Source organism: Sitophilus oryzae, unplaced genomic scaffold (assembly GCF_002938485.1).
Source record: "Sitophilus oryzae breed Bouriz unplaced genomic scaffold, Soryzae_2.0 scaffold_1620_pilon_pilon, whole genome shotgun sequence".
Classification (NCBI taxonomy): Eukaryota; Metazoa; Arthropoda; class Insecta; order Coleoptera; family Curculionidae; genus Sitophilus; species Sitophilus oryzae.
The window spans coordinates 5889790-5913037 of record NW_022146304.1 but is presented as its reverse complement, the minus strand read 5'-3'; the positions used below and the strand labels follow the sequence as shown (position 1 = coordinate 5913037).

General features: G+C 31.9%; 1 protein-coding gene across 3 annotated transcripts in view; it reads right to left on the bottom strand.

Annotated features, from left to right (window-relative positions):
* Positions 1-23248, bottom strand: part of LOC115880220 (complexin) — a 983791-nt gene that overhangs the window by 857550 nt on the left and 102993 nt on the right. The window contains exons 1-2 of one of the 3 annotated variants that reach the window (XM_030897370.1): positions 7772-7839; positions 972-1150 (exon numbers count right to left, since the gene is read on the bottom strand). The gene's annotated coding sequence lies outside the window, so the exon portion shown is untranslated. Of the gene's footprint in view, positions 1-971; positions 1151-5209; positions 5360-7771; positions 7840-23248 lie in introns of those variants that run through there. The other 2 variants (XM_030897369.1, XM_030897371.1) reach the window with 2 other exon arrangements.

The following is a 23248-nucleotide window of genomic DNA, read 5'->3' as shown; positions in this document are numbered from 1 at the left end:
TTAATAGTTTTCCCATAGAAAAAATCCTTATGTCATTAATAAAAATGTCATTATAAATGTCATTAAAATTATATATACCAATAGAAGATTATTTTCTTTTATTTATATATATGTTACGGTTAAAGTCCGATGTCCGGGTAATGTCAACATTAACCGGACATCGGACCTTAACCGTAACATATATACCATGAAGATAAAAGGTATGAAGTTGGCACTGATTTATGGGTTTGTGTCCGCACAAAAAAGTTTTATTAGATAATATTAAAGGTCAATCAACTCAAAAATCATAAAAGGGTTATATAAGTCGATTTAAAAAGTAACGTAGAACTTGTTTGTGAAATCCCAGTTTAATATTTTATATTTAAAAAATATATAATATCTATATTAAAATAAATTTTGTCATTAAAATATTATAGTTAATAATATCTAGAAAAAAATATTGTAACAAAAGTATTTAATTGACTTTGCCACTGCATCTTGTACTTGATAATTATAAAACAGCATAACATTCGAACACACGATTCGCACTTCTGTAAAATAATATTACTAGAGAATAATCTTAAGAACTATTCCAAAAAACAAATTATATAAATTAAAAACTAATTCTCGATAGATTTATTTATAAATAAATATAATTATAAGATGTATTAATTTTCCGCAAAATCCTACTATCAAAAAACATTATGTAACAAAGATATAAATACTGTAACGTTATTTAATTTTCAAAAAATAAAGTATCGAATGCTTTTAAATAATCCAGTAATATTTTAAAATTTATTATGACCAACTAAAACTTATAATTGATTAACTTTTCCTACATCTACCTTGTAGAATTCTAATCAATGTTAGGTTAGGCCGGACTGTTTTCAATATTTAACGAGTCTGCCTCGAGAAAAATCGAAGCGCAAACGACACAAACAACTATTTTTAGCGACAGAATTCGACCTACGGCATCTACATTTTCGACTTACCTGCAGCAAAAAAAGTCACACGGAACCAGAATAGCTTCGGAAATTGTTTAAAACGGGCGACCACCCTTAGAGAAACACGGTAGCCAACTTATCGGCACGAAATACCACCGACAACGTGAACCGGTCGCGTGGCAGGGCGCCTGCGTCTCGCTCGATCTGCGCTCTATCCAGGGTTGGATCTGAAACAAAATAATAATTTAGTACATAATTTGCTACGCTAGTCAATTACATATTTGCCAAGTTAAGTAGTAAGTTTTAAAAAAAGAACACTTTTATGACAAACTTTCATTTCCTTTATTTTCTGATTTACACTGACTGGAATTTAGTTTTCGGGTAAGATTTTTTAGAATCAGGTAGTCAGATTAGCAGTATTTGCACAGAGCATTACGTTTTTAAAGCAGATCTATCTCTAATAATGTCACAAGTTTCCATATTTATTTACTGATATTTTGATTCGTTTCGACAGTTCAGTTTTGTATTATGAATTTTGTTTCTAACCGAATTGTGTTCTGATAAACAATTAAAATGTTTACTAGCAAAAGTTCTTATAATTGTATTGCCTAAAATGCTTAGTTTGGAAGATGTAGAAGTTTCTGTGTTGAAGTTTCATATTTATTTTCGATTTTTTCTAAATAATTTAAGAAGTAGCTTCAATATTTGGATGAAAATTGGTGTCTGGGAGTTTTTTGACATGAGAAATTTCATTTTGATGTCAATATGACTCCTACTTGTAGAGGGCGCCACCTACATATTTTTTAACTGGTTCAAAGAGTAATAACTTTTCGTCCGTACCTGTATAAAATTAGTGATTAAAAAATATAAATTTGCGACATTTTTTACTTAAAAAAGATCTCGTGGTGAAAATCGCTACAAGTAATGGTTCTCGAGATATTTGGAATCGAAATTATCAAGACCTATCTTCAATGACATATGTAGGTAATTAAACATGTTATTTGACTGAAATCATAAATTTGAAATGTTTTTGTGCCAAAAGTTCAACAGAAGCTCTTTTATCATCATTTTTTCGCAGAAAAAATTATAATTAATATAAAAAAAAATAAAAATTTTCCCAATTCATTATTTCACTCAAATAACTATCTACTCAACGTGTTAATTTTTTGTCAATAATGACATGTATTGACTATTTCTATTTTAAATATCTTGAGAACGGTTGCTCGTATCGATTTTTACCAACAGACATTTTTTGCGTAAAAAGTCACGGAAATGTATATTTTTTTACTCAGTAGTTTTATACAGGTACGGACGAAAAGTTGTTACTTTTCAAAACATTTAAAACAAATGTAGGTGGCACCCCTTACAAATAGGAGTCATAAAATAATGTAAATTATTTTATGACTCCTATTAATGTAATAAATGACACCAAAATCAAATTTTTCATGTCAAAAAACCCCAGATACCAATTTTCGTCCAAATATTGATGTTACTTCAGAAATTATTTGGAAAAAATCGAAATAAAAATGAAAATTCTACACCCTGTATCTCCAAAACTAAGCATTTTAGAACACATATTTATAGGAACTTTTTTACTTATTGTTATCTGCAGAATATCCTGCCGAAGTTTCCGGAATACAGTTCGGACCACCCTGTATAGTGAAACAATAGTGAGGAACAAATATGAGGTTCTGAGTAGTAGCCAATAAATAAACTATTGGCAGAGAGCTATATGGATTATTCTGTCTCCAAATTATTTTGAGACTTTTTGAAATGGATACAACTGGACAACGTAATATATAGATAATAAAAGAACTATATTAATAGGTCTGTAAATATAAAATTCAACAAATTCAATACTATTATCTATCAAAAAATAACTTATTATAGGAAACCATACCTTAGAATTAATTAGAAAATCCAATTGGTATTACAGGTGACAGTTAAATACTATCAGAGTTCTAGTTCCTGTGTTATTTGGTAAAAAAGAAATCGTTAGTCAGTGTCATCAATCAATTATTGCGGTATCTTTAAACATATGATTAAAATTGAACAACAGGATTTATATGTATATTATATAATCTGTTTTCATCTAATTACATTCACCCGGCTATGACCATGAGGAAATCGAACTTTGGTAGCCTGCGTTTGATTATCGACCCGAGATTGTTGTATTTTAATTGTTTAATTATCAATGTTATTTAAAAACATATCTGGGGTCGATGTCATGCAGGTAACCGATCTCTTGGGCCTATATCAAATTGGTTTACTCGAATTATATTTTATTTACTAGAATTATATTATTTGTGTTTTTTTCCCAATTTGATCTAAACCCAAGTTGACATCTATTTAAGTCTTGACAATATATTATAAATTTATATGGGAAATATCATCGATCGTCATTTCCTAGCCAACTAGACGCCGTTTTTTTTCGATCATACTATGAGATAGATAGATACCAATAAACTATTAGCAGAGAGAGCACTATGTGAAAGATCAGTCTTCAAATTATAGACAGAGAGTCAGCAAAGAAAAAAGTCTCTGAATTTATTCAGAGAATTTTTTCGGCGCTGCCTCTTAGACTATTACTAGACTTTTAGAAAACTGCATGGCTAGAAAATGTAGTGTAGAGAATAAAAGATCTGTGAAGGTCGCAATGGAATAAACCAATATTCACCTCATAAACTGTAATCTAATTTTTTCAATCGACAATGTATAAAATGTGACAAACTCAGTTTGTCAACCCATCCCTGATGCACGTTTTCGCGAATCGAAGCGGGCGACGTGCGCCCCGTTGCCGTCGTCGCTCCTGCAACTGGCGCCACCTGGCGGATTGCGTCGGAAACTGGCGATAGCGCTCGCCGCCGCCTATCGATTCCTCTACGCTCCGCTCCTATAATTCGGCCCTTTCTCTGATAAATGATCCATAAATTATTCGGGCTTGCCGCTTTTTCGCTTTTCCTCGTCGTGAGGTCTGCGGGTCAATTGACCCGTGCGTCTGGACAAAATTAGTCTTCACGTCATGGCTGTTGACCTATTCCATCGCGACGTACGTAGGTTTATCGTGGTCTTCTACTTATCTCTAGACTACATTCTTCAAGAGTATCCTTTTAAAAAAGTCTAATAACTTGGATACTGAATCTGCCATATAGCTTTTTGTCAATGGTTTATTACGTATTATGTACTAGTACGAAGAATGGCAGATTTTCCAGGGTAATGTTACTGACATAGAGTACGATCTGTTGTTTCTTCTGATTATTGAAAAAGAAAACTAGATATGGCTTCGTCAGTCAATCTCAAAAGCTTTAAGTACCTATTAAACACGCATTGCCTCCATTCAGAGGTGTGACTTATTTAAGATACGAGTATTTGAAATACAGATATAAGATAGAACATACGTATTTTCATGTTATATTTGAAATACCGTTTTTAGTTTCATCTTGTAGCTAGTCTTTTGGTATATTTTTTTAATATCTTAGTATTTTATAAATACCTAGTTTGCAAAAACACTTTTATTAATTATTGCCTGTTCATATTTTTTAATTTATGACATTGAATCGTAATATGGACTAATGTCGCCAGACCAAAAAATATAATACCCTTATTAGGTGTGACGAAATATCATATAACATTAAACCTAAAATAGAACAAAAAAAAGCATTCTAAAAATTACAACATTTTTATTCTTCTGTATCTATCTAGTATTAATGATTGGATTAAAGAAAAGCAAAAAGTCAAAATCATTTAAAGAACATATGAGAGATCTTGCTGAAACACGTAAAATTAATAGGTGTGAAAAACAAAAATTGGACACTTTAAACAACAATGATACGTGTAAAGACACACAAAAGACTAATCTTATACGTTTTTAGAACTCTGATTCCTCTGTTGCAAGTAGCTACAACGTGAGGCAGCACCGCTGATTAGACACTACAATATTTAAGCAATAGTTATTCTAAGATTTACACGATTCTTGGGCATAATTAATATTAATGTAATAAGCTAAATGTTTTCTTTTAAAAATTATTTATTTTAGTAAAAGTATTTAGAAAATACGTTTTATATATCTAGTATTTCAAATACCTTTTCTAAAAGTATTTTGTAACTGATATATCAAATACTTTGCTTAGGAGCAACTTGTAACTTGTATTTCAGATACTTTTTATGAGGTATCTTGTACAGCTTCTCTGCCTCTATTACGGGTTTAAGAGTTTTTTTGTCTTTCCTACTTGTCCTGGTAATGTTTTCACTATTCTACAGATTTCTTATTTTTATTTTTTATTTACTTTTTTTCGCAGCATGGCAGAAAATCCTGGAATGGTATCGATGAACTTTTTTTGGCAATTTCATCTCCCTTTTCATGACCTTTGAATTGTTCGAATGGAGCAAAAGCCTAACGTATAAAAAATACAATTTGACATTGATAAACTCAAAGGATAAACTCATAGGTTGACAACTTAAGGTATGTTGGCATTTACCTGGTTTTGCATTCTTACCCGTTCAGTTTTAATTTAAAAAGAGATTCAGGTTTTCTTAAATTATTTATTGTCTTATTGTTTAAAATTGTTCAAATTTGGCAGGTATAGTCAGCATACGTAAATACCTTTACGAAACCTATGTACGACTTTGCTGCAAAATTATCAGGGGAGCCAATATTTGGACAGTTCAAAATTTGCATGGGATTTCCTATTTTTCCAGCGACCATGCACCACCGGATATAATATTACGCATAATCCATGTAAATACACTAATTTTTATTAAAAAGGATAATCAGCAATTTATTTATTTTAGCAAAATCGTAATCATCAACCTCAGAAACCCCAATGTACTACATTAGAACTTAAACTTGAAAAAAATATTATTCAGGGGTTTTGGTCATATTTTCGAGAAAATTCTCCTGTGTTAGACGTAGGAAGCATAAAGAAAAATATCTCAATCTAACTATAAAAAAACGTTTTTTTTTTCTCTGAAATATAGGGGTATATAAAAACATAATTTTTACCATGAAAATAAGTATTTTCACCCACCGTACGTCGTTCCAAATTACAAAGGGTGCTCGGAACTTTTGCAACCGAATATTTTTTCCTAGGTTAGGAGGTTTAGAAGGGGAGACGATCTGTATGTGTCAGTGGGACACGACGAAACAAGGGCTTACTTTAAATACGTTAAGGGATGCAGGAATGCGGCCTTGTGTTCGACGAAAGACCCCAGTTTTTTTTGCCTGATTTCAATTGGTTTAGAGGGGGAAATTTGTCGATTCCTGTTTGGTTTTCGTTTAGGTTTTGTGGAAATAGACACAAGTGAAGTGGCATTGTGAATTATAGTTGAAGAAAATCTCAGTCTTGATGGAAATAAAAATTATATTAATAATTTACGATACATCAGATTACTTTTTATATATTCACCAATTTGTCAATAAAATTTTATTTTTTTCTTTGTTGAAATATTTTACTTAGAAACTACGAGTTTTACTAAAAATAACTGGTAATTGTTTAATGGTTGTTACATTCCCTGTCTATTAAATTATACAAAGACATTTATACAAGTAAACTAATGTTTGACCAATGTTTATTTTTAGCCGACCATACCAATAGGTATGGTAGGCTATTAAAATCGGCAAAAAAAAGTTTTTTTAATTTCACTCAAAATGCGTTATTTGGGTCATAAATGACCTAAATACAAAATATTTTCATGGTGTCTGTCTGTCTGCCCGTCTGTAACACGATAACTCAAAAACCGCTAAACCGATTTTAACCAAATTTGGCACAAAAATACTGTGGCGCCCGAAAATCTGGCCATTAGTTTTTGGTGGGGGTGTAGGGTTGATAAGGGGGTATGGGAGGGGGCTAAAATTTAAAAAAAATCGTAACTCCAAAATTACAGTAGCTAGCGAAACGCAGTTTTCAATTTAAGATTAGGAATAATATTTGCAACAAAATTTGTAATAACATCAAAATCAGTCAAAGTCGCAGTTTTTGAGATAAAAAAATCGAAAAAATTCCTTTACTTTGAAACTAAAAGAACTGCCTACCAACTTTTTATTAACATATTTTAGTATGGGCGGCTATACGTGCCTACCGGCGCCAATTTTTTTTTAGTGAGATAGGTACATAAAAGCTGAAAATGCTTTTATTTATTAACAATTTATTTATTGTTGCAAACAAAACAAAAAAATCTCAATTTGAATCTCATCGTAGTGAAATTATCAACGTGATTACAATAGGTAACGTCGGCATATTAAATTTAGAATTAAATAGATTAACTTTTTTTTATGAAATACAGAAATATTTTAATTGGATTTAACTATATACTGATGTAGTCTTATTCAGTTTTAAATGTTTCTAAACAACAAAGCAGTTACAAACTTTTTTTACAAACACAATACAAAATAGAATTTTAAAGTAATAATTTTCAATAATTTTAAGCTATCATCAGCTTTTGTTTTTTAAATAAGGCTCTAAATTTTTTATTACGGATCTTAAGGCCTTCTAAAGTGTATCTTCCAAGGTACTTATTACTTAGTACTAGGGTACTTATTCAAGGAAAAAAGTAAGTCGACAGACTAGTATGTATGCATAGGCTGTGCTGGCATTAACTTTTATAAATTAATAAGACAGATTTGTCTATACGAATAGTGAACTATTCTTATAATTATTATAGTTCAATGCAATATTAAACATTACCTACTTCAAATTACAATACACAACATATCCTATCAATCAAAACAGCACGATTTAAATTGTTATAACGTTAAAATAAATAAACAAAATTCCACACAAGCTCACCTATTATTACTTTCAGAAAAATACTACCATAAACGATTCACTTTATAAGAAATACAATCTTACCTTGAATATATTATGTTGCCTGTTAAAAACTGTAGAAAAATTCATTAATTTCACAGCCAGCTAGATGGAAAACAATCTTTCGAACTAACTAAAGCTTACCTATCGGACACGATACGACTGACCTCTTAATTAGCCAAAGGTCAATCTCGAACCATTCATCTTGGTTTAATAATGAAAGGCCACGCAAACTTAAATAGGTGCATTATAATATTATAACCAAACCCATGTCGATACTGCTTCTATTATGATTGTTTCTTATAATCACAAAAATAACATAATAGGTATGTTATAAGTAAATATGCATTGGCAAGCGAGCAACTGAGTCTTAAATAAGTGCCAATATTTTTAAGGCTGGTAAATCTTGATAAAAGAACCATATTTTCTCTTTACCGTTTTTCAAATAAGTCCAAAATAACCAAGTTATTCAAGTTTGAAAATTAAAAAAAAATGACTTATTTTTTTAAAAAAATGAGAGCGACCGATTTTTTCGGTATTTGCATCCCTTTTAGTGTCGTAACCATAGAGTAAAGCCGTAATCAAGGTAAAATCAGAGATTAAGAAATTATACGAGTACCGTAAGAGAAATTGTGGTGAACGGGCAGTTTTAAAAAGTTTTCTAAAATATACAGGAAAATTGGAAAGAAAATACACGATTTTCAACATCTTTTTTGGGAAAAAAACACATAGGCGTGTTCCTGGGATCAAAATAGAACACCCCTAAAAATATTTGCACTTTTTTAAGACTCACCCTGTATACCAATATTTTATACAGTCACCGGCACGAAAAATGACCACATTAAACATTTCATGTGTTTTAAAACTCGATATACCGTATGATCGAGAAAAAAACGGCGTCCAGTTGGTTGGGAAACGACGACCGATGACATTTCCTCTATAAATTTACATATAAAATGACAGCGATCTTCATTTCATAGCCATCGCTGACGCCGTTTTTTTTTCGATCATACGGTATTTTTGTAGTGAGCGGATTTTGATGATTTTTTAAGCAATTTATTATTTTTAGCAGTTAAATTATTTGATTTTTTAGTATCTTTTCAAATTAAAAATGAATTAAAGTTTTCATCTGTCTATTATGTGAGGGAAAATAAATTGTTATTATTTTGGCGTGAGTTTGAATGGAATGGTTTAACAAAGTAAAGAATAAAAAAAACACTGTATAACCAAGGCGCATCTTCTCTCGATAATTTGTTTTATGGTTCATCTTAATGGCTTTTTTTGTTTGAGATACCTATTCATTACAGTTGGGGGTTGAAACATTTGGTGTAACAACAGCAAAATAAAACAGAATTTACCACAATACACCAAAACACCACCATTGTCGCGCGTTTCGCTAAGCGTGTTAGCATCATTATCAGATGATTACAACTGATAACCACAAACCTATTTCTTTGAAAATGACACCAACATTCGTACTCTACATTAGTGAGCTTATAAGTAAGTTTTTTAAAGTCCGTCCAATTTCAACTAAACTTCATTTACTATCCGATTTTGATTGATATTTGATTTCTAAATTATGCCATTTTTGTTATGCAATTTTCTCTACCTTTATCACTAACATTACTTTTGGGAATATCAACTTTAATAAAATTATGATAAACTGAATTGGCTTTGCATGATTTCAGAAACCAAATATCGGCTCCTAATAACCTAACATTAGTACTAAACTTACGATAAAGATTCAGTTCAGAGGACTGTGAAGCCATCGAAGATTACAGTTGGGGGTTGGAACTTTTGGTATACTTTACTTTTTCACTGAATGCGCGTTTAGCTAACGCTAACCATGTTAGCAGCATCAGCAGATGATTAAAAGTCAATCATTAGTTTTGAATTATCAAAAGCAAAAGTCCTTGGACGGACAAAGTGCAAAAGTAACGTGTTTTGGTGTTTGATGGTAAATTACTCCTTTATTTTGAGATATTTGCTTTTGAAGAAGACTGTAGCAATTAATAACAATTTTAGCATTAAAAACATAAAGCAGGCCATTTTTTTGGTTTTCATCAACACACCCATGAGATAGTGCTCATTGTTTTTTTAATACACTGTAATATCACTGTAATTGAAAAACCATATTATTGTTGTTTGTCCAGAAGTTGTATCGGCTATTGTCGCTTTAATATAACATGGTAGAGATCAACTTCTCGACTTAAAATCATCTCTTCTACAATAACTGCCTTCAAAAAATAATATGATTTTCCATGACGGTGACATTAGAAAAACAATATACTATACTTCATATATGTGTGTTGATGATATGTGTGATAGAACCAAAATCAAAAGCATGATATTAATGCTAAAATTATTGCTAAACATTATTACTTTCTTTTTCAAAAATGAATATCTCCAATAAAAATAAAGCAATCGAGATAAGCAACTAAAAAAAATGCATCTTGATGTTAAAGTGGCGTTTAAACAGGGTGTTTCAAACTTTCGCTAACCTAACTATATTTTATTTAAATTTAAAGAAAATACAATGAGGGTGCCTCAAATCGAAACATGAGATTGGAAAATTAACTCCGCCATTTTGTATAGGAAAAAAAATATCAATGGCAGTAGTTTCGTCTGTCACTACAATTAATACTAAATGTCTAGAAGAACTAAAAAACTGTACTTTTTTCAGTATTTTAGTTTAATAATTAACAAATTAGATTTTATTTTTTTACGTGTTAACTTACAAAACTTCGCCCATAATACGGCCGCAGTTAAATGATAATTTTTCATTTCTTTTCTACATTCGAAAGTGGGTCATGGAGATTGCCGGTATCAAGTTTTACAATTACCTATTACCTCCATGTGCAACAAATAATTAATAAATTATTATAAACAATCATTATCGACCTGAAATATAGAGATTCATACCGATGAAATATTAATCAAGTAGAAACATTCGAAGTAGTGTTTCTTTAAAACGTAATTTAATTTTATAAAAAACTAGCTGACCTGAAATATTTTTTTATGGGACAACAGTCATTTTTATTCACGAGGTTGAAAATTATTGAATTATTAATATCGATATAAAAAAATAGGGGTTGATGGTAGAAGGGTGAAAATTTAGGGCTGTATGTATTTTTAAATGCCACATCATAAAAAATAAAAATAAAAAAGTTGTCCAAAATATTTTAAAAAAATGTGTGCGCATATTTGAAGTGAAACTTCTTCTTACTTTCGTCTGTCTGTCTGTCTGTCCGTCTGATGACTCCATTCGGGTTCCTCTATCCACATACCGAGTTGGATTCCAATAGAGCCATAATTAAGAAAAATCCTGTAACAGAAATAGTAAATATAGATCCTACAGCCATATTTATTCTTATTGGAAATAGATTTACTAGCTACATTTTCCGGCTATTCACCCTCAGTTTATCAACCGTTCGTTCGCATCCGCTACCTTCTCGTTCTAGCCTGAATTCTACATGGTTTTATTTAAATGTAAATCGCATGGAAATGCTTGTAAACCTTCCAGTCCTCGAAAACGTCTTTAAACTTTTCCCGGTCCCGTTCACAACGGCATAATCGGGATAGTTTGTAAGTAACCAGAGCACGAGAAAGGAAAACACTGGAGAAAAATCCAGAAAATATAGTTGTTAAGCAGATTACGCAAAGTACACAAAGTTGAGACAGAAACGGGTAATCTCGGTAATAAAATTTGTTTGTAAATAAGAAAAATAAATGTTATTATACGTTCTAATAGTAAAGAAATATTTTAAAGACTTTAGACCTTGGATTCAAATATGTATTCCAAGTTTCAATAAGAAAATCAATTATTGCTAGATGGTTTTCGAAAGTTTATAATTTTGACGTTCGGGTAGTACCTAAACTAAACAGAAAAAACCTTAGCAAAACAGAAAGTCCGAAAGTCTTCTATCCAGAAGACAAAGTAGACAAAAGTAACTAGAGTTTCCAAACTAAGGAACAATGATAAAGAGAGTTGAGAGAAATTGTGTGCACTATGTGCGCATATCTGAAGTGTATATTCTTACTTCCGTCTGTCCGTCCGAGGACTCCATTCGGGTACCTCTATCCATGTTCCGACTTTGGTTCCAATCGAGCCATAATTAAGAAACATCCTAATGATTTCGTCCATTTAGAGGCATCGGTTCGAAACGTCAAGGGCGTCATCCTGTATCCTGTCCCCAATTAGGCCGAAATCGCCCCCAATTTTCTTCAATATCAAATCGCTAATCTCACCCTGACGAAGATGTAAACGAAACGTCGTATCCAACTTTGCAGGGTGGGACCATGTGCACCGTCGCTCACATAGCCTACCTACCAAATTTGGTCGCGATCGGACGACATCAACTTTTGATTTTTCTTACGTCAAAACTAACTGTCACAGTGACACGTGTCGCACAAGGTCAATTTGGTCTTGGTCCAATCTATCGACATACAAAATTTCATTTAAATCGGACGATTTTTTGATTTGATTCATTGATAGGGGTTTCGTAGTGCACGAAACGTCGTCAAAATATCATGAAAAGATGGGGTTCTTCGAGTTCCATCTACATTCAGAGTTTGAGCCCCCTAGTTCACGTAGGACCCGAGTTACGACGCTCCAAGATCAATACCATTTTTGTAACGCTTGGCGACTTTGGCGTGACGCTAGCTCGTGTGTCGCGGCCTTGAATTTTTACTCCCATCGCGCGTAAAGAAGTTTCACTTCAAAAATGGGGTGGACCAACCTTATCACTTAGAGATATAAAAAATAGGTAACAACCTATTCTCAGACCTACTGAATATACATATAAAATTTCATCAAAATCGGACAAGCCGTTTCGGAAGAGTATGGTAACCAAAACTGTAACACGAGAATTTTATATATTACTAGCGTGTACCAGCGACTTCGTTCGCGTCGAATTAATCATTTGTAATGGTGATGATAAAGCAAAGCAAGAATTTCCATTAACATACAAACTGTATAAAATTTTCTCACATTTATGTCAGCATGAGAAAAAACAATATGGCGATATTATTACATAACTTGGTAATATTTGAGGAGTAGTTTCATCTCGTTGGAATTTGACTTTCGAAAACTCCGTTTGCCAAAAATAAGCTTTTACGTCAAGCAGTTTAATCAGAATCGTGGTTAAGAAATTACCCAACTTTTTGGAGCACCCTGTATGATTTTTTAAAAAATTTCAAAATATGTAAAAAAACCAAATAAATTATGCTTGTCCAAGTGTTTTCCCGAAAGACTAACTGTTTTTAAATAACAAATATTGTAATATTTGAGTGGCGTTTTCACCCTCTTGAAATTTGAGATTCGAGAAACCCCTCCTTATCGAACCTCTACACCCCACAGTCAATCCGTTTGCCAAAAATCAGCTATAAACGTCAAGCACAGTTTAAGCAGAATCGTGATTACTCAATGGGCATATTTTATAAAACACCCTGTATAAATTTATAAAAAACCTTAAAATATGAAAAACAACAAAATAAAATATACTTGTTTAAGAGTTTTTCCGAAAAACTCACCGGTTTTTAAATAAAAAATATTTTAGTATTTGAGGGATAGTTTCACCCCCTTAGAATTCCAGGTTCGAAAAATCCCTTCTTATCGAACCTCTACACCCTAAAGTCAATCTGTTTTCCAAAAATCAGCTTTTTACGTCAAGCGCTTTAAGCAGGATCGTGATTAATCAATGACCAGATTTTTCGAAACACCCTGTATACATTTTTAAAAAATCTTAAAATATGTAAAAAAACAAAATAAAATATACGTGTTTAAGCGTTTTTTTGGAAACTTGGCCGTTTTTTAAATAAAAAATATTGTAATATTTGAGGAGTTTCAGCCTCTTGGAACTGAAATTTCGAAAAATCCGTTCTTATCGAACCTTTACACCCTAGAATCAACCTGTATGCCAAAATTGAGCTTCTTACGTTAAGTGGTTTGAGCAGGATCACTTAAGGATTTTATATGTATATTAGTATATATTACATAAAAAATGTCAAAGACGAACAAATTTCATTGGTTAAAAAATAATTAATTAATTACCATATTAAACTACTGAAAAGTCTAAAATTAAAATCTGATTATATATCTTTATTAACTCAACTTTCAGCAGTTTATTTATTTAGTTATTATGTAAAACTTCACCTTTCTGTATTATTTCCCTTAATAAATTTTGCAGATTCGATACACACGAACAATGTTTATAACCGAGCCGTTCATAATTTCATGAAGAAATTTTCAAGATAACGTATAAAACGATTAATTCGAGGTCATAATCAAGCGTATTCACGCCGTTGCGTTGTCAGAAAATCACAAAGGGCATCTATAGGTATTCGCAAAATTAATTTAGACCAGGGACTGGCGTGTCCCCTTTAATTAATTACCGATAACAAAGTACTATTATCGATTATAAATAGTGAGTCTTAAATAAGCGCGAATATTTTTAGGGCTGGTAGATCTCGATAAAGAAACATATTTTCACCGTTTTTCAAATAAGCCCAAAATAACCGAGTTATTCAAGTTTGAAAATTAAAAAAAATTGCTTTTTTTGAAAAACAATTGAGAGCCACCGGATTTTTTCTGTAATTTGTTCCTCTAATTTTCATCTACTACCGATGTTGTCACTTTTTAAGATATTATATTTTTTAACTGAAATTTTCAAAATTCCTCTCGATAACCCTTTATGGTTTGAAAACGTGTAAATGAAATAACGTGGCTTGACACAGTTTGTTTATACTTATATTTTTTATATTGTTACATGCTGTTGAAATTTAGTTTTTATAATACTGTACGCAATAATCATAACTATCGATCTCTAATAAGAATGTCCTTCTCTTATAAGATGTTACATTACGATAAAACTGACACTTACCTGAGAGCAGGGTTGGCATGATTTAAATCACTTGATTTTTTTTAATTTTAATAATGTGATTTAAATCAAAAAAATATTTTATTGAAACTTTATAATAAATCAAAAAATTAACTGGAAAAGTTATAAAAATGTGTCCTAGAAAACTATAAAAAATATTTCTATAACAGGTCTAACAGATAATAAATCGAAAAATAATTGTAAATGTTATAAAACTATAAAAAATATCTATTCATCAATTTAATTGTTGGACCGATTTTTAAACTAATTTCGTGTGAATTCATAGACAGACCGCTAAACGCAGGGATTTTAAAATTTATGTATAAGTGACAAAAATTCGTTGTTCGAATACATATCATTCGCAAAGTCTAATGCAGAACTAGGTTCTTCTTATACAGGGTTGTTCACCACATACGACGCGGAGTATTGTAGCTAAACTCTTAGATTTTTGCAAATTGTAAGTTTTGGGTTCGTTGAAGGACTATTAGAGCTACAATTTAAAAATATTTTTACAAGATACAGAGTGGCCCAAATAAATAAAAAATATCAAAGTTGTATTTTTTTAAATGGAACACCCTGTATATTACTACATTTTTAGTTTCTAGGATTAAAATAAACGTAAATTTGATATTATTTAGATTTTTTTTGAGATTATACAGAGTGTCTAAAAATTTATTTTAAATAATAACTAGATATAAACGGCAATAACTTCTTTAATTTAAATGGAACACCCTGTGTATTTTATGATACCCGGATGCAGAATTTAATTGGCTATCAAATTGTATTATATCATTTTTCACCTATCTCTTTAAGTTTTCGTAGAAAATGCATTTTCTTGTAATTTAGATCTCATTTATCAATGTGCCCATGGACTATTGACATTTTTGATTATTTTTAAAGTGGTAACAAATTTTTAAACGGTACAGATACTAATATTGTCGATCTAGTTCATTTATGTCATTAAAAAATAAAAAAAATTGTTTAAATATTTGTAAAAGGGGACCAATTATTATGATTCCAGTATTCAAACTACATTAATTGACTGTTTGCGTTGATTAATAATAATTGCTCCAAATACTAAAACACTTAATTTTGTATGTGTATTAGACAGTGTGGTAAAAAGTAACACCTTAAAAATTTTATTTCATTTTTTGCCGGACGCTTATTTATAACAACAGAGGCGTTCATTTTCATAACTTATTATTATATTGATTTCTGATTCCAAATCCACATTTATTTAGAATAATTTATTAACTAACACAATTAAATATGCAATTAATTAATATTTGGGCGGAAATAATGGTGGTATATTTAATAAATGGTATACTCTTTTATAAAGATTCAAATAGTTTTATTTTTGTAAACAAATAGGCTGATAATATTATCGTTTTTAGCACCCGTACATTTGTTGCTTTAAAAACAATCTAAAATATCAATATTCCATGGGTATATTGATAAATGAGGTCTAAATTATAAGAAAATGCATTTTCTAAGAAAACTTGAAGTGATAGGTAAAAGTGGTATAATACAATTTGATGGACAATTAAATTGTGCATTTGATTCTTCTAAAATATACAGGGTGTTCTATTTAAATTAAACAAATTATTGCCGTTTAAAGCTAGAAATTATTTAAAATAAATTTTTAGACACTCTGTATGAGGTAGTATTATTTTTATTATTGCAACACAATAACTGATCAATAATTAAACTTCAGTAAATATTTAGTATTAAACACTTTGATACCCTTGGAGAAATGAAGCCTTAAAATTTTTACTGCAATTTCACAAAATTGAAAATATTTCAAAAACGGTAAGGTTTAAGGGTGAAAAACCTTAATCAAATTTACCTTTATTTTAATATTTGAATTTGACAAAAAAATCATCGCATACATGCATGTCGATTGGAGGAATGTCATGTTTGTTTATTTAAAAATCCGTATCCAAAAGGACAAACAAAATAATCGTGGCTCAATCAGTGTTTTTTCATATTTTTTGCGTGTTAAAACTCATCTAGTCATCATTCAACTCCTTTATATGGTCATTGCTACATAAAACAACGACATACAGACTACCTGACTGTAGTAGTTGTATTTTTATTTCAGTAATTTCATTCTGTGAAATAAATAGAACCAGCAATAGTATGTATCTAAATTAAAAATACTCTACGACTATAAAAATGACCCCAAGCGTTCTATTTTTATACGTTTTACGGTCTACACTTTCCTTTAATTAACAAAAATAAAATTTTACGACATTTAATTACCATGCTGGTCGACCGGGCCATTACATGATTGGCTCTAGTTCGTGATAAAGGTCTTTATAGTGTTCGTTCACACGCGTTGATAAAGTATGAGGATAAAATTCCCGCGTAAAATGAAAATAGTTTCATAAAATGGATGGAGAGATAGATTAAAAAATTGGTCAAGTGCGAGTCAGACTCGCGCACGAAGGATTCCGTACCCTTCATTATCTATACAACATTAGACACTATATTATTATAAACTTTTTTTCCGATTTAGCTGAAATTTTGAATGCGCGTATAAGTAATTTAAAAAAAAATGAAGAAACACATTACTAAAAATTGTATTAATCAATAATAAATATGTAAAAAGTAAAAATAAATATGTAAAAATTAAAAAAAAAACATTAAAAAAAAGTGTCGCCTTGACTAGGATTCGAACCTGCCTTACTACGGCTTCAACGTCATAGCAGCGTAAAGTCCTAACGCTTTTACCACGCGGCCACCGAGGACTTGAATGTTTTATGTAAAATTCTTACTTAAAAGATAATGTTTAGTGAAAGTACTTTTTTATTTATAAACATTTATTTAATTCTGTTTTTAGTATTTGTTCTTATGGCAGCAACATAGAATTATAAAAATTATATGTAAAAATTTCAACTGTCTAGCTATAACGGTTCATAAGATAGACCTTTGTGACAGACGGACGCACGGACGGGCAGTGAAGTCTTAGTAATAGGGTTCCCGTTTTTATCCATTGGGTACGGAACCCTAAAAAGTGCTACTAAATTATGTAACAACATTCATACCATCTCATAAAAGAAGCAAAAATATAATTTATTCCAGTTTAGTAGTATTTCATCATCATCATTTTCAACTTATTCAACCATTTCTAATTATGCCTTCCTCACATATTTAGGCCCCCCCAAAAGACTCTTTGTAGTTGGGCCCATTGTTGTCTATTGTTGGCTAAGCGAGCCCATGGGCCCATTGTTGTCTATTGTTGGCTAAGCGAGCCCAAGTTATCCCTACTAATTTCCTAATATCATGGTCCCATCGCATGTTCGGTCTTCCTCGTGGCTACCATGCTGTAATTTTTGTGGTCCATCTATTGTCCGTCCTTCTTGCCAGGTGTCCTGCTCATTGCAATTTGAGGGATTTGGCTCTATGGATGACATCTATTATCTGGGTCCTTCTATCGTATCCGCTCTATTCTTTTACGGTCTCTCTTGGTTATTCCCAGCATATTTCGTTCCATTGAGCGTTGTGCGGTATTCTAGTTAAGTATTTATCAAAATATAAACTGTCTGACTCTACAACTATATTCAAGTACCATACGATCGAAAAAAAAGGCATCAAAGATGGCTTGGAAATGAAGATGGGCATAATGAGCAAGCACTGCATTGACGCAAAGGCAATTCAGATGTCTATAATCTTCAGTTTGATTCAGGGGGGTGACAGTGAAATAGGAAAATTGGAAACAGTCATTAGTGTCATTCCTGTCATCTCCTGACGACAAGTATGGCCGCCTAGACAAGGACAGCAATGTTTCTCTCTAACTATTGTCTAACTTCACAGTTTAGAATTGACAGATTTCAGAGACAACTTCAGATTTGTTCTAGAACAAATTTCGACGCCATTTTAATTCTCTCGGTTTAGTTTTGTTTTGTAAATTCAATTTGATATTTCGGCAGAAACTTATAAATATAAAGGTAATAAAGCATATAAAATATATATTACATGAAAATCCTGGAGAAAAAAGACGTTTCTGCAGTACTAGGTATGTCCCATGTATATTAAAAATAGGTAGTAAATAAACACTATTTCTGTATTTTTTTATGCAAGAAAATTTTGTTATGTTTATGATCGGCGATTTTTTTTGAAAATGGAAACAATTTACAGCAAGGTAAGATCATTTTTAACTATAACCAACATTAGTTATCTCCAGTATGTGCGATTTATTGTCAATAATGCAATAAATCTGAGTGATACATCCGATTGTTATCCGACTAAAATTCTCTTTTTGCTTCTTTTGATTTATAAACCAGGTCTCTTTGGGAATAATGGACACTTTTTTTAAACAGTATATTTGTATTTTATACCTACTGATATTTTTATTTGTTAATTTTAGTAAAAAAAATTTGTTTTTTCTGTTTTCAGGTTTTTGTATAAGGCTCCCGTTTTCATGTTCCTGCCCCCGTTTTCTGTCTCTGATGGCTGTGAATACATGTATTTATTTACAAATTACTGTAAGTCATGCTTATACCTTACTAATTTACGTTAAAATTGCATATAATTAAGTAATTGCTGTTGAAATCATTCAATTCTTTCTTTTTTATATATATTTAGTCACGTTGTCTCATATTTCAAATAAATATGTTTGAATAAAATTTTGTTTTGTTTTATTTATGATAAGAAAGAGTACAAAAATACATTTAAACTGAAAGAGGGCCCGCCATTGAATAACCGGAAACGGAAATAAATACGAAGCCATCATGTCAACCTGTCAATTGGAAAATTAGTTCTCCAGACGACAACGAAGGCTTTCGGTGGCGTATCGTGTTTCCACGATTTAACACAGAGTTGACACTTCTTTCTAGTTAATTATTTTATGGTTTGATTATTACAATTCTAAAGATACGCAAATGACAGTAAATGTTTTTCATGCTAAACGTCACAAAAGTATGAATTTTTGCGACGTGATTGGCAATATAAAAATGTCATTTTAATGCCTAGGCATAAAAGTAAAGAACTTCTACGCCTAATCATAACAGTACGAAAATATATTATTAAACTGACATGAAGTGTCAAATTCAACGAGCGGAACAAGGTATAATTTTTGAAATTGTTTAAAAACTTATTTTTCTACGACTATCCTAGAAAATGCAGTTTGACACACGGAAAACTCGATCTGAAATTGGCGTTTTGCAAACTGTTGTGTGGATAAGGATTAGGTACTAAGGATTTAGCGCACGACATGTGTCATTTTGCACATGACATGTGCTAATTTTAACATTGTTAACCTCCAATGTTTAGCTAAAACGCCAAACGCAACGCAGCCGTCAGAAAAGTGTCATCATTACATCGCAAATTATTTCACAAAGCTGGCAAACACTGAGTGAGTCTGCTGCTAATTTGTAGTCGTAGAAAAAATAGCGTAAAAAACTCGTTCGAAAACTTTTTTGTACACTCGTTCGACTTGTGGCTCTTGCCTGCGGCTCGAGCCAACAAACTGTCAAACTCGTGTGCAAAACGTCGTTTTCGAAACTCGTTGTTTAATATACTATATTAACAGAGGCGTAACTAGGGGGGAGGGCAGAGGGGTCTTAGCCGCCCCTGTTGACCGGTGCGTGTCATATAAAATTGGTTTTAACCTCACATGAATCTTATCTTATAATGACCTAAGCCCCCCCAAAAGTATATGTCTAGTTGCGCCGTCTAACGAGCGTAACCATAGTTTCTCGATATATAATTACATACACGGTATGATTTTTAAATATTTTTATATTATTTACTTTAGAACTTTCTTCTATACTTTGGAACGTTTGAAATTGTTTAAAAACTTATTTGTGGCGTTTGAAAAAAAGCATGTTCTATTCGGAGTAAAATGACATTTTGAGCCTCGGCTGAATGTCAAACAGTCGAATGTCAAACAGTCAAACAGCCTCGCCATAAAAAGTGTAATTTTTACTCCTAATAAAATAATATACTATTGTAGTATTTGAAATAAAGCAAGAGTGTTTACAACATATCAAATAAAGTGCATAATTTTACTCAAATTTTTGAGCTGAAAAAAAAAATCGACAAACCTCACCCATTTTTACCAGATAAGTCAATTGAATTTTAAAAATGTTTAGTTTTAAAAATACTCAGTTAAAAATTTTTAAACTTAAAACTGCCCTGGTACAAATGGGATTTGTAATCCACGAGCAAATACTAAAAAATATGAACAAAATTTGACTCCCAAAGGTTTGCCATCCGTGCACTAGATTGTATTACTTCCTCTAGTTATTTTTATCGTATTCCACTTTAATTAGTGTCTTCAGTCTACGCAGCACTCCAACAATGAAACTTTACTTACTGTGTTTAATATTATTATGTTTTGTAGAATGTAGAATGTTTAGAAGGGGAGTTAATCACCGCGACCGTACAGATCTCTATTGTGTATTCCCCTTTCTTGAGTTATAACGAGTTATAACTCATCATACAGTCTCAGGGCTTTAACAAAAGCCAGTTTCTGAGACGGCTCCACAAAGGCCAGCTCTCAATCCTCGACATCAGCCGTACCAAAGTTGTTGCACAAACGGTCGTCGTCTCGGTGCACTCAGTGATAAGGTGTTCTGGTTTTTCCTCATTTTTCCCACAGAATCTGCATTCGCTGTTATTTCTCAGCTTCAGCCTACTGAGGTGTTCTTTGAGGAGACAGTGTTCTGTTAGAAACCTTTGATTCTTCTCGGTCGTAAGTTCTGAGGAACTTTATCGAGTGGCTTAGACCGGTTGGAGGACACCCAGTCCAGGTTACGGATGGAGTTTTTCAGATTCTTCAGTTCCGCTTTCAGTTGGTTCCCGCTTAGAAAAAAAAGGTTCTGGTCCAGTTAGTGGAGTGTTCGCTTCCTTTCTAGCTAGATCATTAGCTTTTTCAGTGCCTTCTATCCCTTGGTGAGCAGGCACCCAGAGTAGGAGGACTTTATTTTCTTTGTCTAATTTGTTGAGTTTCTCTGGGCATTCTTTGACCAACTTCGAATTGATGGTTACTGAGTTGATCGCCTTTAGTGTTGCTTGACTATCGGATAAGATGGCAATTTCCTGTTTTCGATAGTTCTTATCTAAGATAAATTGTACGCATCTTTCGATAGCGTAGATTTCTGCCTGAAGAATGGTGGGGTAGGTGCCCATTGGTTCGGAGTATTTAGTTTTCAGCCCAAATAATCCTATCCTTGACCCTGCTTTGGTTTTGAAAGATCAGTATACCACGTTATGGTATGGTCTTTTACATGCTGTTTCATCCTTCCAATCCTTTTTATTACTCAATACTACAGTGAGGTGTTCCTCGTTGTAAATTCTTGGTATGTGATCCACTAAGAGTTGTTGCGTGTTTTTGAGTATCCCCGTTTCACCTACTGCGTCTGTTTTCGTACCTGTGCTAGCAGTCAGAGCATAGGTTCGATCGTTTTTATTAACCCAGCTTTAATGGACCTCAGAACCCGATTTTTAAGCTTATATTTAGGTATACTCTGTTTATTTTCTCAGGTAAGATTTCGACAGATGATGACAGAAGAAAAGCAGATGACGTCCCATACCAATATATTTATTTTACTAAAAAAAGTTTCTAATAATTTTTAAGTTAACTATGGATGGGTTTAAATATAAATCCGTCATGCGTCGTCTCTTGTTGTTTCTAACCAGTTTTATTGGTTAATTTCAAAAATGACAGATCGTATTTCAATTTTATGGGTTTGACGGAACGATGAACGACAAACGGACGCCGATGCGTATGAACTCGCCTTTAGATTTTTGACGCTTGTCAAAGTCTTGCCAAATTATAGGTTATAATTTTGTGACAACTTTTGTCAAATACCCTGCGTTTTGGAAGATGACGCATTTTGATTCGTGTTATTACGTGTGTTTTGTGTCTTTTGAAGTCAAGTGGAGGAAAAATCGAGTGAAAATTAACTGTAGACTCAGAGCACAGTTTATGGTTAATACTCGCTGCCCAGGCAGAAAGTCTTATACACCAATAAAGTTACCATCAATAAAGTTCGTATACCATCTCGTCGTAGATAAGTGCATCTCGAATATGGTAGAAGGACCATACATACTAAAAACTGGAGTAGCTGTAAAATATCGACATCACACGATAGGTAAATAATGGATTTTAGTACTGCAGAAAAATAATGTCAAAAGGTACGGGTTTAAAAAAAAATAAGATTAAAGTTAATTAATCAACCTTTAATGTATAAAATTTGGTAAGTGTTATTATTAATAAAATAGTTTGTTTTATTTATGTTGTTTTATTTATTCCTGTGGAATATAACAAATTTGTATTTGTACATAAGTTATATTGATAAATATAATCATAAATGCGGAAAGTTTCATAAAGCTTGAAAGTAAGAAATAGTTCTTTTTTATATTTTTTTGGTATGTGGTGTCTTGTTCTTGTTTGTTTTGTATTAATACATATCGTTTTTTATTAAATAAAATATCTCGATTTTTACAGTTTTATACAGTTTTTTTCACAATATTTTGAAGTAATCACTTGTCAGTCAAATTTTACATATATTATGACGATTTCGACTGGGCTGCACCAGTTCTATTCGAAGGCTCTCAGCGCGAGCAACTGCTCAAAGAGTTGCACTTGCACAGCTGGAGCGAACTGGACAGAACCGACCATGTATGACGGTTCCAA